Raw genomic sequence first — 12,778 nt, 5'->3', positions numbered from 1 at the left:
TTTAGACACAGTCTGGTTAAATAAAGGCGTGATTGCTTTTTTCTGTTAGTTGCAATGAGTTGGGTGCCCTTTTTTTTCTGACTCATTTTTAAATTAAACTTTTTGTTTTAAAATAAATGTAGATTCACTTGCAATTGAAATATTTGGGTCATACCATAGTTCCCTGGACTCCAGAAAGGAAGAGATTAAAGTGTTAAGCAAAAAGATATGTCTGGTCCTATTATGTGAAAGTCTAAGACATAAAATAATGATTACAGAGCTGTGAATGTTCTCATAAATGGAGTTATGATTATATGAAAGAAGAGAAAAACACTCAAAACCATCAGCAGAACTTCAAATGAAACTTTATGTTGAACCTAGATTTGTAAAATTTACTTATTTTTATCGAAGACCATGAGAAGACTATTTAGACAGGTAATAGCCAAAATGAACTGAAGTTTGGGGAGAGTGATATATTGATGGGTGACAAGAAAGAGCCCAAGACCTTATTGTTAAAGCTTTGTTATGGTATTTCTACATTTTTCATCACTGCAGAACATTTAAAAATATTTTGAAAACAAATGGAAAGAAACATGGTAGAGAAATATCCACTTGCCCTTAACAAATTTGTCAGAGGAATCACAGAACCTCACTGTGTGCATATCAGAAATCATGCGGAAATATAAAGATGCTGCCACGTTTTAGAATATAATTGAAATGCAGCTGTAAAAATGAAACTTTTGTTGGAGCTACTGCTTGCAAATATTATCTCTCATCTGGTTGGCTGTTTCATTGTTTTGTGGTCAGTTTTCTTTGCTCTGAAGAAGTTTTGTAGTTTAATACAATTCCATTCATTTATTTTTCCCTTTACTTCCCTTACCTTTGGGCTCAAGTTCATAAAATATTATCTACAACCAAGGTCTATAAGTTTGGTACCTATATTTCTTATATATAACTTATTGTTTCACATCTTATATTTAGGTCTTTGATCCATTTATAATTAATTTTGTGCATGGAGACAAACTGGTTTAATTTAAAAAATATATAAAGAACTCATAAAACTCAACACCAGACAAACAAACAACCCAGTTAAATAGTGGAGAAAGGACCTGAAAATGCACCTCTCCAAGAATATATACAGTTAATAGATATATGAAAGGATGTTCAATCTAATTACCAATTAGGAAAATGGAAATCAAAAGTACCAGATACCATCTCACACCTGTTAGAGTGGACATTACCAACAAAACAAGCAATAACAACTGTTATAGAGGTTGTGGAAAAAGGGAACCCTCACAGCTGGTGGGAATGTACCGGTAGACTGCTATAACCACTATGAAAAGCAGTCTAGTGATTTCTTGAAAATTTAATATGATCCAGAACTTCTTCTCCTGTGTATATACGAAAAACTTGAAAGCATGTATTCACAATGATATATGCAACCTTGTGTTCATTGCAGCATTATTCATGGTGGCCAAGACATGGAAACATCCAGTGTCTCACAATAGAGAACTGGATAAAGAAGATGTGGTGCATATACACATTGAAGCATGAAATACTATCATTTGCAACAACATGGATGGACTTTGAGAATATTATGATAAGTGAAATAAGTCAGAAAAATCTAAGAACCATGTGATTTCACTCATGTAGGATATGAAACTGAAACTTGTGAACACAAACAGCAGTGTGGTGGTTGCCAGAGGGAGGGGGTAGGCTGTAAAGGGTCCCAATATATGGCTGGAGAAGATTTGACTTTTGGTGATGGGCACACAGTGCAATATTCAGATCTTGTAACATAGAAACCCACACCTGAAACCTATATGATCATATTAACCAATGTCACCCCAATAAATTTAATTTTAAAAAATCTAAATATTTAATTTAAAAAGAGTATAATTTGATGAAAGCAGTGATATTTAGTGTACAAAGTAGAATGGAGACATAATAGCTTCTAAAACCTTGGGATGTGGGGTGACATGAGAAAGATAGCAAAAAGGGAAGTTCTATGCACTTGTACCCCCAAGAAATAATTTTTAAAAAAATAGTAGCTAAGCCGGGACTGGTTTGGCTCAGTGGATAGAGCGTCGGCCTGTGGACTTAAGGGTCCCAGGTTCGATTCCGGTCAAGGGCATGTACCTTGGTTGCAGGCACATCCCCAGTGGGGGGTGTGCAAGAGGCAGCTGGTCGATGTTTCTCTCTCATCGACATTTCCAACTCTCTGTCCCTCTCAATTCCTCTCTGTGTAAAATCAATAAAATATATTAAAAAAATAGTAGCTAAAATAACTTTATAGGAGCTCTGAAAAAACAGTCAAATGATTATCAGATATATAATATATGATTTCATATGATGTCAGATGCATGATTTGCAAATGTTTTCTCCCATTTTATAGGTTGTCTTTTTATTTTCATGATAATAGATTGATGCACAAAACTTTTTAATGAAGTCCAGTTTATCTACATTTTTGTTGCATGTGCTTTAAGTGTCTTAGCTAAAAATTATTGCGCAACCCAAAGCCACAAAGATTTACATGTATTTTTTTCTAAGAGCTTTATTGATTTAGCTCTGATATTTAGGTTGTTGTACTACTTTAACTTTTGTATATGATATAAGATAGAGGTCCAAATTCCTTTATTTGCATATAAATATCCAGTTGTCCCAATGCCATTGTTTAAAAGAATGTACTTATACCCTTGCTAAAATGAATTGATCATAAATGTCAATCTCTAGTTGACATTTATCTTCCACTGTATATGTATAGTCTTCTGCCAGTAAAACAATCTTGATTCCTGTAATTTTCTAGTAAGTTTTGAAACCAGAAGTGTGAGGTTTCTTATTTTATTTAGCCTTTTCAAGATTGCCTTTGCTACTCTGAGTGTCTTGCGTTTTCATGACTTTTAGAGTCAGCATGTTGAGTTTTGTAAATACAGCTATGAATTTTAACATTTAGAAATTAAATTACAATTTACATTCAATATTATTTTGTATTGCTTTCGGTGATAGGATTGCATTTCAATCTATAGATCACTGTGAGGATTATTGCCATTTAAAAAATATTAAGTGTTCCAGTACGAGAAGACAGGACTCCTTACCATTTATTTAGTTTTTTTTTAAATTTCTTTTAATGATACTTTTTAATTTTCATTGTACAAGTCAAACGTCTTTGTTTAGATAATAACTCATAATAACTTATGTTATATTAATACCAATTTAATTTTAATAATATAAAATATTCATTCCCACTGCCCTTTTTGTACTATTACTTTCATAAAAATTACACATTTTATGTCTGTCAACATATATTTGTAAGTACTGCTTTTTGCAGCTGTCTTTTATATAAGAGAAAAAAAGTTACAAGCAAAAACATATTTATATTGTCTTTTATTTTAAGTTAACTTTACCAGTGCTGCTCATTTCTTCATTGCATTCAAGTTACTGTCTAGCATCTTTTTTTTATTTCACCCTGATTTGAATTACTGTGTGAGGTCAATTGATTTCAGCACAAAGAACTTCCTTTAACAATTTTTGTAGTGCAGGTTTGTTAGCAATGATTTCCCCCTCCCCTGGGAATGTTATAAATAATATATATATTATTGATTTTTTATAGAGAAGAAGAGAGAGGGGTAGAGAGTTAGAAACATCAATGAGAGAGAATCATCGATCAGCTGCCTCCTGCACACCCCCTACTGGGGATGTGCCCGCAAACAAGGTACATGCCCTTGACTGGAATCGAACCTGGGACCCTTCAGTCCACAGGCGGATGCTCTATCCACTGAGCCAAACCGGTTTTGGCATCCCCTGGGAATGTTATAAATTTTCCTTTATTTTTTGAAGTACAGTGTTTCCCCTTTATCTGTAAGGCATCCATTTCAATACTACTAGTAGATGCCTGAAACTTTGAATAGTACTGAGTCCTGTAGTACTGATTTGCTATATGTACATAACTTTGATAAAATTTAATATATAAATTAGGCACAGTAAGTGATTAATAACACTAATAATAAAATAAAATAATTTAAACAGTACATTATAGTAAAAGTTATGTGATTGTGTTCTCTCTGTGTATGTATCTATGTGTGTGTGTGTCTACCTATCTGATAATCAATCTGATGACTGAGTTTGCTACTAAGCAACTACTATGTGAGTAGCGTATATAGTGAAGATATGCTGGACAAAGGGATGATTTATGTCCTAGGCAGAATAAAGTGGGATGGTTCAAGATTTCACTCAGAATGGCAAGTTATTTAAAACTTATGAATTGTTCATTTTGAGTTTTTCTATTTAAGAAAAACTCAACATGAGTAACTGAAATCATGGAAAGCAAAACGATGGATAATGGGGGGACTACTATATAGTTTTGCTAGATGTAGAATTCATGGTTGACAATCTTTTTGGTAATGTAAATATATTGTCCCACTGCCCCAGTCTTCCATTGCTTTTGATAATAAAATAGCTGTTACTTTTATTGAGGATTCCTTGTACATGATGAATCACTTATCTCTTGCTGCTTTAAGAATATCTCTTTATTTTTTAGCTTTTGACTACTTCACTATGATGTGTCTGTTTGTGTATATCTTTGCGTTTAACCTACTTGAAGTTTGTTAGATGAGTTTCCTAATGTGTTTTTTTTTTTAAGTCAAATTTAGGAAGATTCTGTCTATTATTTATTCAAATAGTCTTCTAATCATTTTTCATTCTATTCTTTTTTTTTTGAGTAGCCCATTATAGATAAATTGTTGTCCTGAATGGTGTCCCACATGTTTCTGAACCTCTGTTAATTTTATTCATTTTTTTTCTGTTTCTTAGATTGCACAGTCTCACATTGAACTTTGTTCAAGTCTGCTTATTTTTTATGTCTACTCAAATCTGCTGTTGCACTCCACTACTGAATTTTTCACAACTCAATAGTTTCTATTGGTTTATTTTTTATAATTTTCTTTTATGGATATTCTCAATTTTTGTGAGACATTATTCTCATATTTTCTATTAGTTTTTTAGTCCTAGTTTCCTTTAGTTCTTTGAATGTATTTAAAATAACTGATATAGAATCTTTGTCTAATAAGTACAATGTCTGGATATTTTCAGAGATAGTTTCTATTAATTGCTATTTCCTATAGATGGGCAATAATTTCTTGTTTATTTATTCAATGCATAATTTTTGTTGTAAACTGATTGGTTGGGAGCTGGGTGAGAAAGGGGAAGGGACTAAGGACAGTGAAAAAAACAAAACAAACAAAAAAAACCAACAACTCATGGACAGAGATAGCACTATGGCGATTGCCAGAGGGTAGGAAGGTACAGAGCAGTAGAAGAGGCTAAAGAGATATAAATGGTGATGGAAGGAAACTTGACTTGAGTGGTAAACATACAATACAATATTCAGATGATGCATTGTAGAAGTGTATATCTGAAACCAATATAATTTTATTAACCTTGTCACTCCAATAAATTTTTTAAAATAATAATATAACATAGCATTCTTGGTAGTCAGATTATTCTCCCCATCCAGGGTTTGTTGCTGTTGCTATTTGTTGGTTTTTTATTTGATGTTCACTATTCTAAACGAATTCCATGATGTCTTTATTATGTGAGGTCACTAAAGTTTCTGCTCAATTAATTAACTTAGTGCTTATGTGAAACAAATAATTCTTTCAGTCTTTTCCAAAGAGTCCTTTGTGCTTGTTCCTGTTCACATCCAAAAATCTTCCAGGTAATTGAAAACTCCAATTTATTTTATTCTTCCAGGATTCATATTTTATTTTCTGCTTGTGTAGAGTCTCAAAAAATGAGATAAGAGCTTAAGACCTTGTCATAGTATAGACATGCACACAGACTTAGACATGCAGACATGATCATTTACATTCCCAAGAATGCCTCTGAGCTTTTCAAAGCTTCCTTGGACACATTAATTTTTTAAAATTTTCTCCAGCTACAACGTTAATCAATTTCCTTACAATTTTACTCCCCAGGGAAGTCTTATCTTGCTGGACAAGTTCCATGTCTGCTCAATTAAAGGCAGCTTTGCAAGTGGGGGCTTTCAGGGAACTAGCAGATAGGCTGAATAAGGACAAATCTCTGGGAATGGGACTTTGATGGAGCTCCACCCCCATTCTGCCATACCTCTGGTGGCTGTGAGGCTATTCACTATCATCAAGCTTCAAACTACTATTGAGCTAGATGGGAGGGAAAGACAGTAATAAGGCAAGTTAACATCGATGAAACTTAACTCTTTTTACTGATTCACAGCTTCTTATTCTTTTTCTCTTAAATAAACATTCTTTAATTTGCTGCAAGATTTGGTGAATTTTCATAGAAACCTGATTCTATTTTTGCCTGTTCATTTCTGTTATAAAGAGAGCATTTTCAGAGGTTCTTCCTCCACGGTGTTTGCTGACATCCTCTGTTTTGTAAGTAATTTTTATTGGAAAGCAGCCATGCCTATTCACCTACATATCATCTGTGCATTACTTCACATTACAATGGCAGAGCTGAGCTGTCATGCCAGAGACTGTATGGCCTATGAAGTATAAAATATTCACTATCTGGCCCTTTATAAAAAGTTTGCCAACTTCTAGTTGTTTTGTTTTTGTATGTAGAGAGGATTCTTTTATTATTATTACTATTATTGATTAGAAACGTTGATCATTGGACCCTGATCAGGGATGGAACTAGCAGCCTAGGTATGTGCCCTGACTGGGAATTGAACCCACGACATTCTGATGCAAGGGACTATACTGAGCCACACTGACCAGGATTCCAAATTCTATTAAAAAAAACACAAATTTTTATATTGTGTTGAAGGTTATACTAATTCCGTTTTCCTTAACCTAGATCCTTATCAGAATCAAAATTTAGAATCTGCCTTAAAATTCAGATACAAGGTCCCCCAAAACAGAAAGTCTAATACAGTAAATGTGGGATACAATCAGCAATTCTGTCATTTTAAAAGAACTCAGTAATTCTAATGCAAATAATCCTCTTATTGGGAACAACTGAACTAACTCATTTTTCAATTCTTTTCTAAATATATGATTCAGTATGTTAGACTTCAGATACCAAGGCCTAGTGACAATAAATGGGACAAATAGTCATATGTTCATCATTGTGCATTTTATTACTCTTATTATGAACAGAAGTTACATTTTGTTTAAATTGATTCATCTCTAGTATATTATAGTTGCTAGCCCATGGAAGAAGAATTAATGGACCTGAAAGCCTGCATTATCACAAGTATATTATTTATCTTTATTAATATTTTTCTCTCAAGGGCCCAGATTTAGTCAATTTTATTACTTGATAAGACTTCAAAAAGGCTCAGGGCCCTATTTAAGCTTACTAGTATAAACTATTTTAATAGAATTATAAGGAAATTCCTAATTAATGAAATTTTCAGTGGAGGCTCTCTTATTATGGATCCATCCTATGTGTATGTTACACGTATTATTACTTTCTTTTATTAATGGGCAAAACTAACAGATGGACTTACCCATGCATAAGAATAGTCTACTCAAGGTTATCTATTCTTTCCATCTGAAACACTTTTCCAATGCCACTTGAATTTAAAAGTTTTTACTTAAAAAGTTGACTGATATTAGGGCATTATTTCACAAATTTTATTTCTTGAAACAGATAATAAAAATATTTAAACATGTTCCAGAAACTTCCAGACTTATTCTTTCAGTTACATTTGAAAAATCTCAGAATAAATACTTCTTGTGCACGGTTTGGAGGCTTAGTGAACATTGATTCCCTCAGTCCAGTTATACCCCCAAAAATGAAATTGCATTATTCATACACAAAGGTTAATTTTTTTTTATCAACAAAAGATAACAACAACAAAAAACCTGATATTTTATCTTTCTCAGAAGAATGCTAAGTCAGCTGTAACATTAAAGGTACCTTTTGGTTGGCAAATAATAAAAATTACTATTGATTATTATGTGATATTCTCTAAGTAATTTAATAAAATACCATAGACAAGGTGGCTTAAAAAGCAGAAATTTATTTTCTCAATATTCTAGAGGCTGGAACTTTAAGACCAAGGCACCAGCAGGGTTGGTTTTTCTGAAGCCTCTCTCTTTGGCTTACAGATGGCTCCCCTCTTGCTGCCTCTTCTCATGGTCATCCATCCATGCACAAATATCTCTGGTACCCCTTCCTATTCTCATAAGGACCCTAGTCATATTGGATTAAGGCCCCACACTAATGGCCTCATTTTAACTTAATCATATCTTTATAGATTTTGTTTCCAAATATAGTTACATTCAGAGGTACTGGGAATTGGGACTGCAATATATGAATATTGTTGGAATACAATTTAGGCCATAACATGGACAATGACAGAGTAAACTGTAATTTTATTTAACCAGAGCCTGTGGATCTTTTTAAAAATTATGTAAATGGAAAAATTATATGACATGGAAAGAAATGAGGCCAGATCACATAGAAGTGTTGAATATTAGAGTGAAAATCTTTTTCATGTAGCAACAGCAGTAAGACCTCTGTAGAGGTAATAACAACAGCTAAGTATTCCACAAACCATATGAAGTATTTTTATATTGTAATGTGCTCCAAATTATCTATTCACTTTCCTTTAGATTGTCTTCAATCTATTAATTATACAAAAAGTGTTTTTTTCTTTAATTTTAGAAGATATATTTTAGTTATCTTTCCATTACTGATTCTGGATTTGTAAGTAGTGGTAATAGAATATGGTGTCAGGCCGAAACCGGTTTGGCTCAGTGGTAGATCGTCGGTCTGCAGACTGAAGGGTTCCAGGTTCAATTCCGTCACGGGCATGTACATTGGTTGTGGGCACATCCCCGGTAGGGGGTGTGCAGGAGGCGGCTGGTCGATGTTTTTCTAGCTCTCTATCTCTCTCCCTTCCTCTCTGTAAAAAATCAATAAAATATATTAAAAAACAAAAAAAGAATATGGTGTCAGCATAGTACTTACTTTTGTGTTTTGTAGGAACCTTTTGTGGACTATTATGTGGTCATATTTTAGAAATAGTCTATGTGTGTTTAAAAATAGTGGCTGATTTTTAAAAGTCATGTTGAGTTTTATAGATGTTCACTAGAATAAACTGGTTAATTGGATTGCTTAAATATTTTATACTATTATGAATAGTTTATCTGTTCAATTTTTCAGGGTCTCAGAGAGATTTTAAAAATATTCCAGTATGATTATGGATTTAATGTTTGCATAGATATATAATAATTTTACTTCATGTACTTTGAGACTATAGTATTTAATGCACGCAGGGCCATCTTTGAGGGAAGGACAGTCAATTAGCATGTTCCCTCCTAATTGGCTGTGGGCGCCACCATCTTTGTGATGGCGTGAGGGTCAATAAGCATATTCCCTCTTTATTAGATAAGATGCTTCAATTCTTCCTTTTCTTTTGTGCTATTGTTGTGTATTTTACTTCAATATAGGTTAAAAAAAACACCCAATTTATTGTTACTATATTTTTATACAGCCAATTATATTTTAGAGTAACTAAAATAAAAATGTACATTATATTTATCTTCATTTTAATTATATGTACAATTTTTATTGTTCTTTATATATGTATATATTCATTTTGCCTAGAGGACTTACTTTAACATTTTTTTCTTGTAATGAATTCATCCTTTAACTATTTTTTTTGTTGTTGTATACAAAACTTTCTAAGCTTTTATTTCTGGTATGAAAATGTATTTAGTTTTTCTTTATTTTGGAAAGATATTTTGGTAGCGATTTTTCTTTCATTATTCTAAAGATGCCATCAAATTATCTTTTTAGTTGCATAGTATCTGATGACATATCTAATCTAATTCTTTTCTTTGTTCTTTAGTATAGAATGAATCCTTTTTTCTGGCTGCCATAAAAATTTTCTCTTAAATCATTAGGTTTAAGCACTTTGAATAAGATGATAAGATGATTCTAAGCTTATTCTTTTTTATCTTGCTTATGCTTCTTTGAATTTCTTAGATTTAGGGTATGATAAATTTATTTTGGTATACTTTTGTACATTATATCTTCAAGTACTCTTTCCTTCCTATTATTTCTCTCTTCTCCTAATATAATTCTGACCACTCAAATGCTAGACTTTGATATTGTTCCAAAGCTCTAAGATGCTTTATTCTTTTATTCCTCCTTTCTTTCTCTTTGTATATCAATTTGAGTAATTTTATTGACTTATATTCTAACTTGTTAACTTATTTTCCTATATTTAATGAACCATCAAAATCATATAAATTTTCATATATTTAATGAACCATCAAAATCATTCTTCATTTCTATTATCATGTTTTTTAGGTCGATGATTTAAATTTGATATAATTTCTTCCTGACAAAATTCTTCATGTATTCATATTGTTTGCTTTTTTCACTAGAGCCTTTAATATAATTAATCACACATTTTTGAAATGTCTATTTTATAATCCTATCATCAAGTTCATCCATAAAACTGGTTTTGCTTATGCTTTAAAATTTGTTATTAATCTCCCTTTCATATGGTGTCTTACCATTTTTCACTGAATACTGAATATCATGTGTACAATACTACAGACTGATGTAGATAGCAGTTATTCCTGAAAATGAATATATTTCTTCCTCTGCTAGTCCTATATTTTGCAGTGTTGACTCAATCTTGTCAGAAGTAGAGCTGAAGTAGAGCTGGGTTTTGTGTTTGTTGTTACTATGGAGACAGGAGACAAATTGTTGCTAGGTACTGGAAGTGCGAGGTGGCTTTAACTACACAGGGTATGCTATGGTCTGAATGTTTGTGTCCACCAAAATTCAAATACTGAAATCCTGAACCTCAAGGTGATGGTATTAGGAGTGCTTTTGGAAGGTGATTAGGTTATGAGGATGAAACCCTCATGAGTGGAATTTGTGTCCTCATAAAAATGTTCCCCAATGCTTTCTTGCCTCTTCTGCCATGTGAGGTTACAGTAAAAAGACAGCATACTAGACAGCAAGATTTCACCAAACACTGAATTGCCAGCACTTTGATCTTGAACTCCCCAGCCTCCAGAGCTGTGAGAAATGTATTTTTGTGGTTTATAAAACACCTAGTTTGTGATATTGCCTTATATAAACAGATTAAGATAGAACATGAAGGAACTTTTTGAGCTGAGAGAAATGTTCCATATCTTGATTTTTATTAAGTTTATACAACATTAAACAGTTGCCAAAATGCTTAGAACTGTATGCTAAAATAACTGACTTATACTTCCATAAACTTATTTTTAAGGTATGTTTATGGAAAACACTTGAAAAACATTGTTAGGTTGCTAGATGTTATAAGAAGTATAAAAGAGTGATTAGGGAGTTTTCAACCAAAAAAAAAAAGCATAGTAAAAATACATAATAATAAATTAAGAATAAAAAATTCAACAGAAGTCATAGGTAATAAAAATATGATTATATTAGTCAGGGTTCTCCAGAAAAATAGGACCAATATGATATAGATTGATATATATAAGAGGAGATTTATAATAGAAATTGGCTCACACAACGATGAAAGCCAAAAATCCTACAATCTGCAGTGTGTCAAGCAATTAATTAATATAAATATTTTAATATTTCATTTTTTTGTATTATTTTACAATGTGATGGTTACTGTTATGCTTCAACCTTAATGGGTTAAGTGATGCCCGGGTAGGTGATAATACATTATGTCTGGGTGTGTCTGTTACGGTTTTTCTGAAAAAGATTAGTATGTGATTCGGTAGACTGAGTAAATGTCACCAAAATGGGTAGGTATCTTCCAATCTGTTGAAGGACTGAATAGAACACAAAGATGGTTTAATGGTGAATTCCCTATCTCTAATCTTTATCTCTATTCAGGACATCCATCTTCTCTTGCCTTTAGACATCAAATTTATCAATTATCAGAACTTCAGACTCTGGAATTTACACCAACACACCCCTTCTCCAGATTGTCAGGCCTTCAGCTTTGGACTGAAAATTATAGCATCAGCTACTCTGGTTCTCAGACCTTCAGACTTTGACTGAATTATACTACTAACTTTCCTGGTTCTCAATCTTGCACATGGCAAATTATAGAAATGTTTGGCTTCCGTCGCTCTGATAGTCAATTTCTATAACAAATCTCCTGTCATATATATCAATCTCTATTATATTTGTCCTATTTTTCTGCCATAGAGCTAGACTATATTTTACAACCTCCCTTAAATTTAAGTGGACATGTGCCCAAGTTCTAGCCAACAGAGTATAAGTAAAATGAAGTGTGATGCCTTGAAGTCTGGTCTAAAAATTACTCATTTGTGCTCTCCCAAGCTGCTTTCTCCTTTAGTTACCTGAAGGCAAAGACAGTAACACTCTATGGGATTGCAAATCAACAAGATAAAAAGGTGTCATTGAATAGAAATGAAATCTAAATAGCTGTATGGGACTGCTAGGTAAGCAAGAAATAAAATTCTGTTATTAACACATGCGGACTGATCACAAGAATTCTAGCTATATTCCACAGTATTTTACAAAGTATCATACTTTAAAAAGATATTAGCTCATAAGAACATGTAATAAATAACTTCAAAATGCAATGGGTATTTAATTTTAAAGCATGCCTTTAACATTTATGTAGAATTTTTTTTTGTATTTGTCCAATAGAAACTTATCTGGCCACTGGGTAAAGCTAGCAATAAAACTAGTGGTCTGCAGTATGTTAAGACATCACATATTTGAATCTATTTTTATGTCAGTTAGCTTATTCTAAACTACCATGGAGAGAGATACAACAAACAAATATATAATGTGGAATATCAACTTGTGCTATGAAAAA

The sequence above is a fragment of the Pipistrellus hanaki genome (assembly GCF_964339955.1).
Source record: "Pipistrellus hanaki genome assembly, chromosome: X".
Taxonomy (NCBI): domain Eukaryota; kingdom Metazoa; phylum Chordata; class Mammalia; order Chiroptera; family Vespertilionidae; genus Pipistrellus; species Pipistrellus hanaki.
This window is presented reverse-complemented; position numbering follows the sequence as displayed.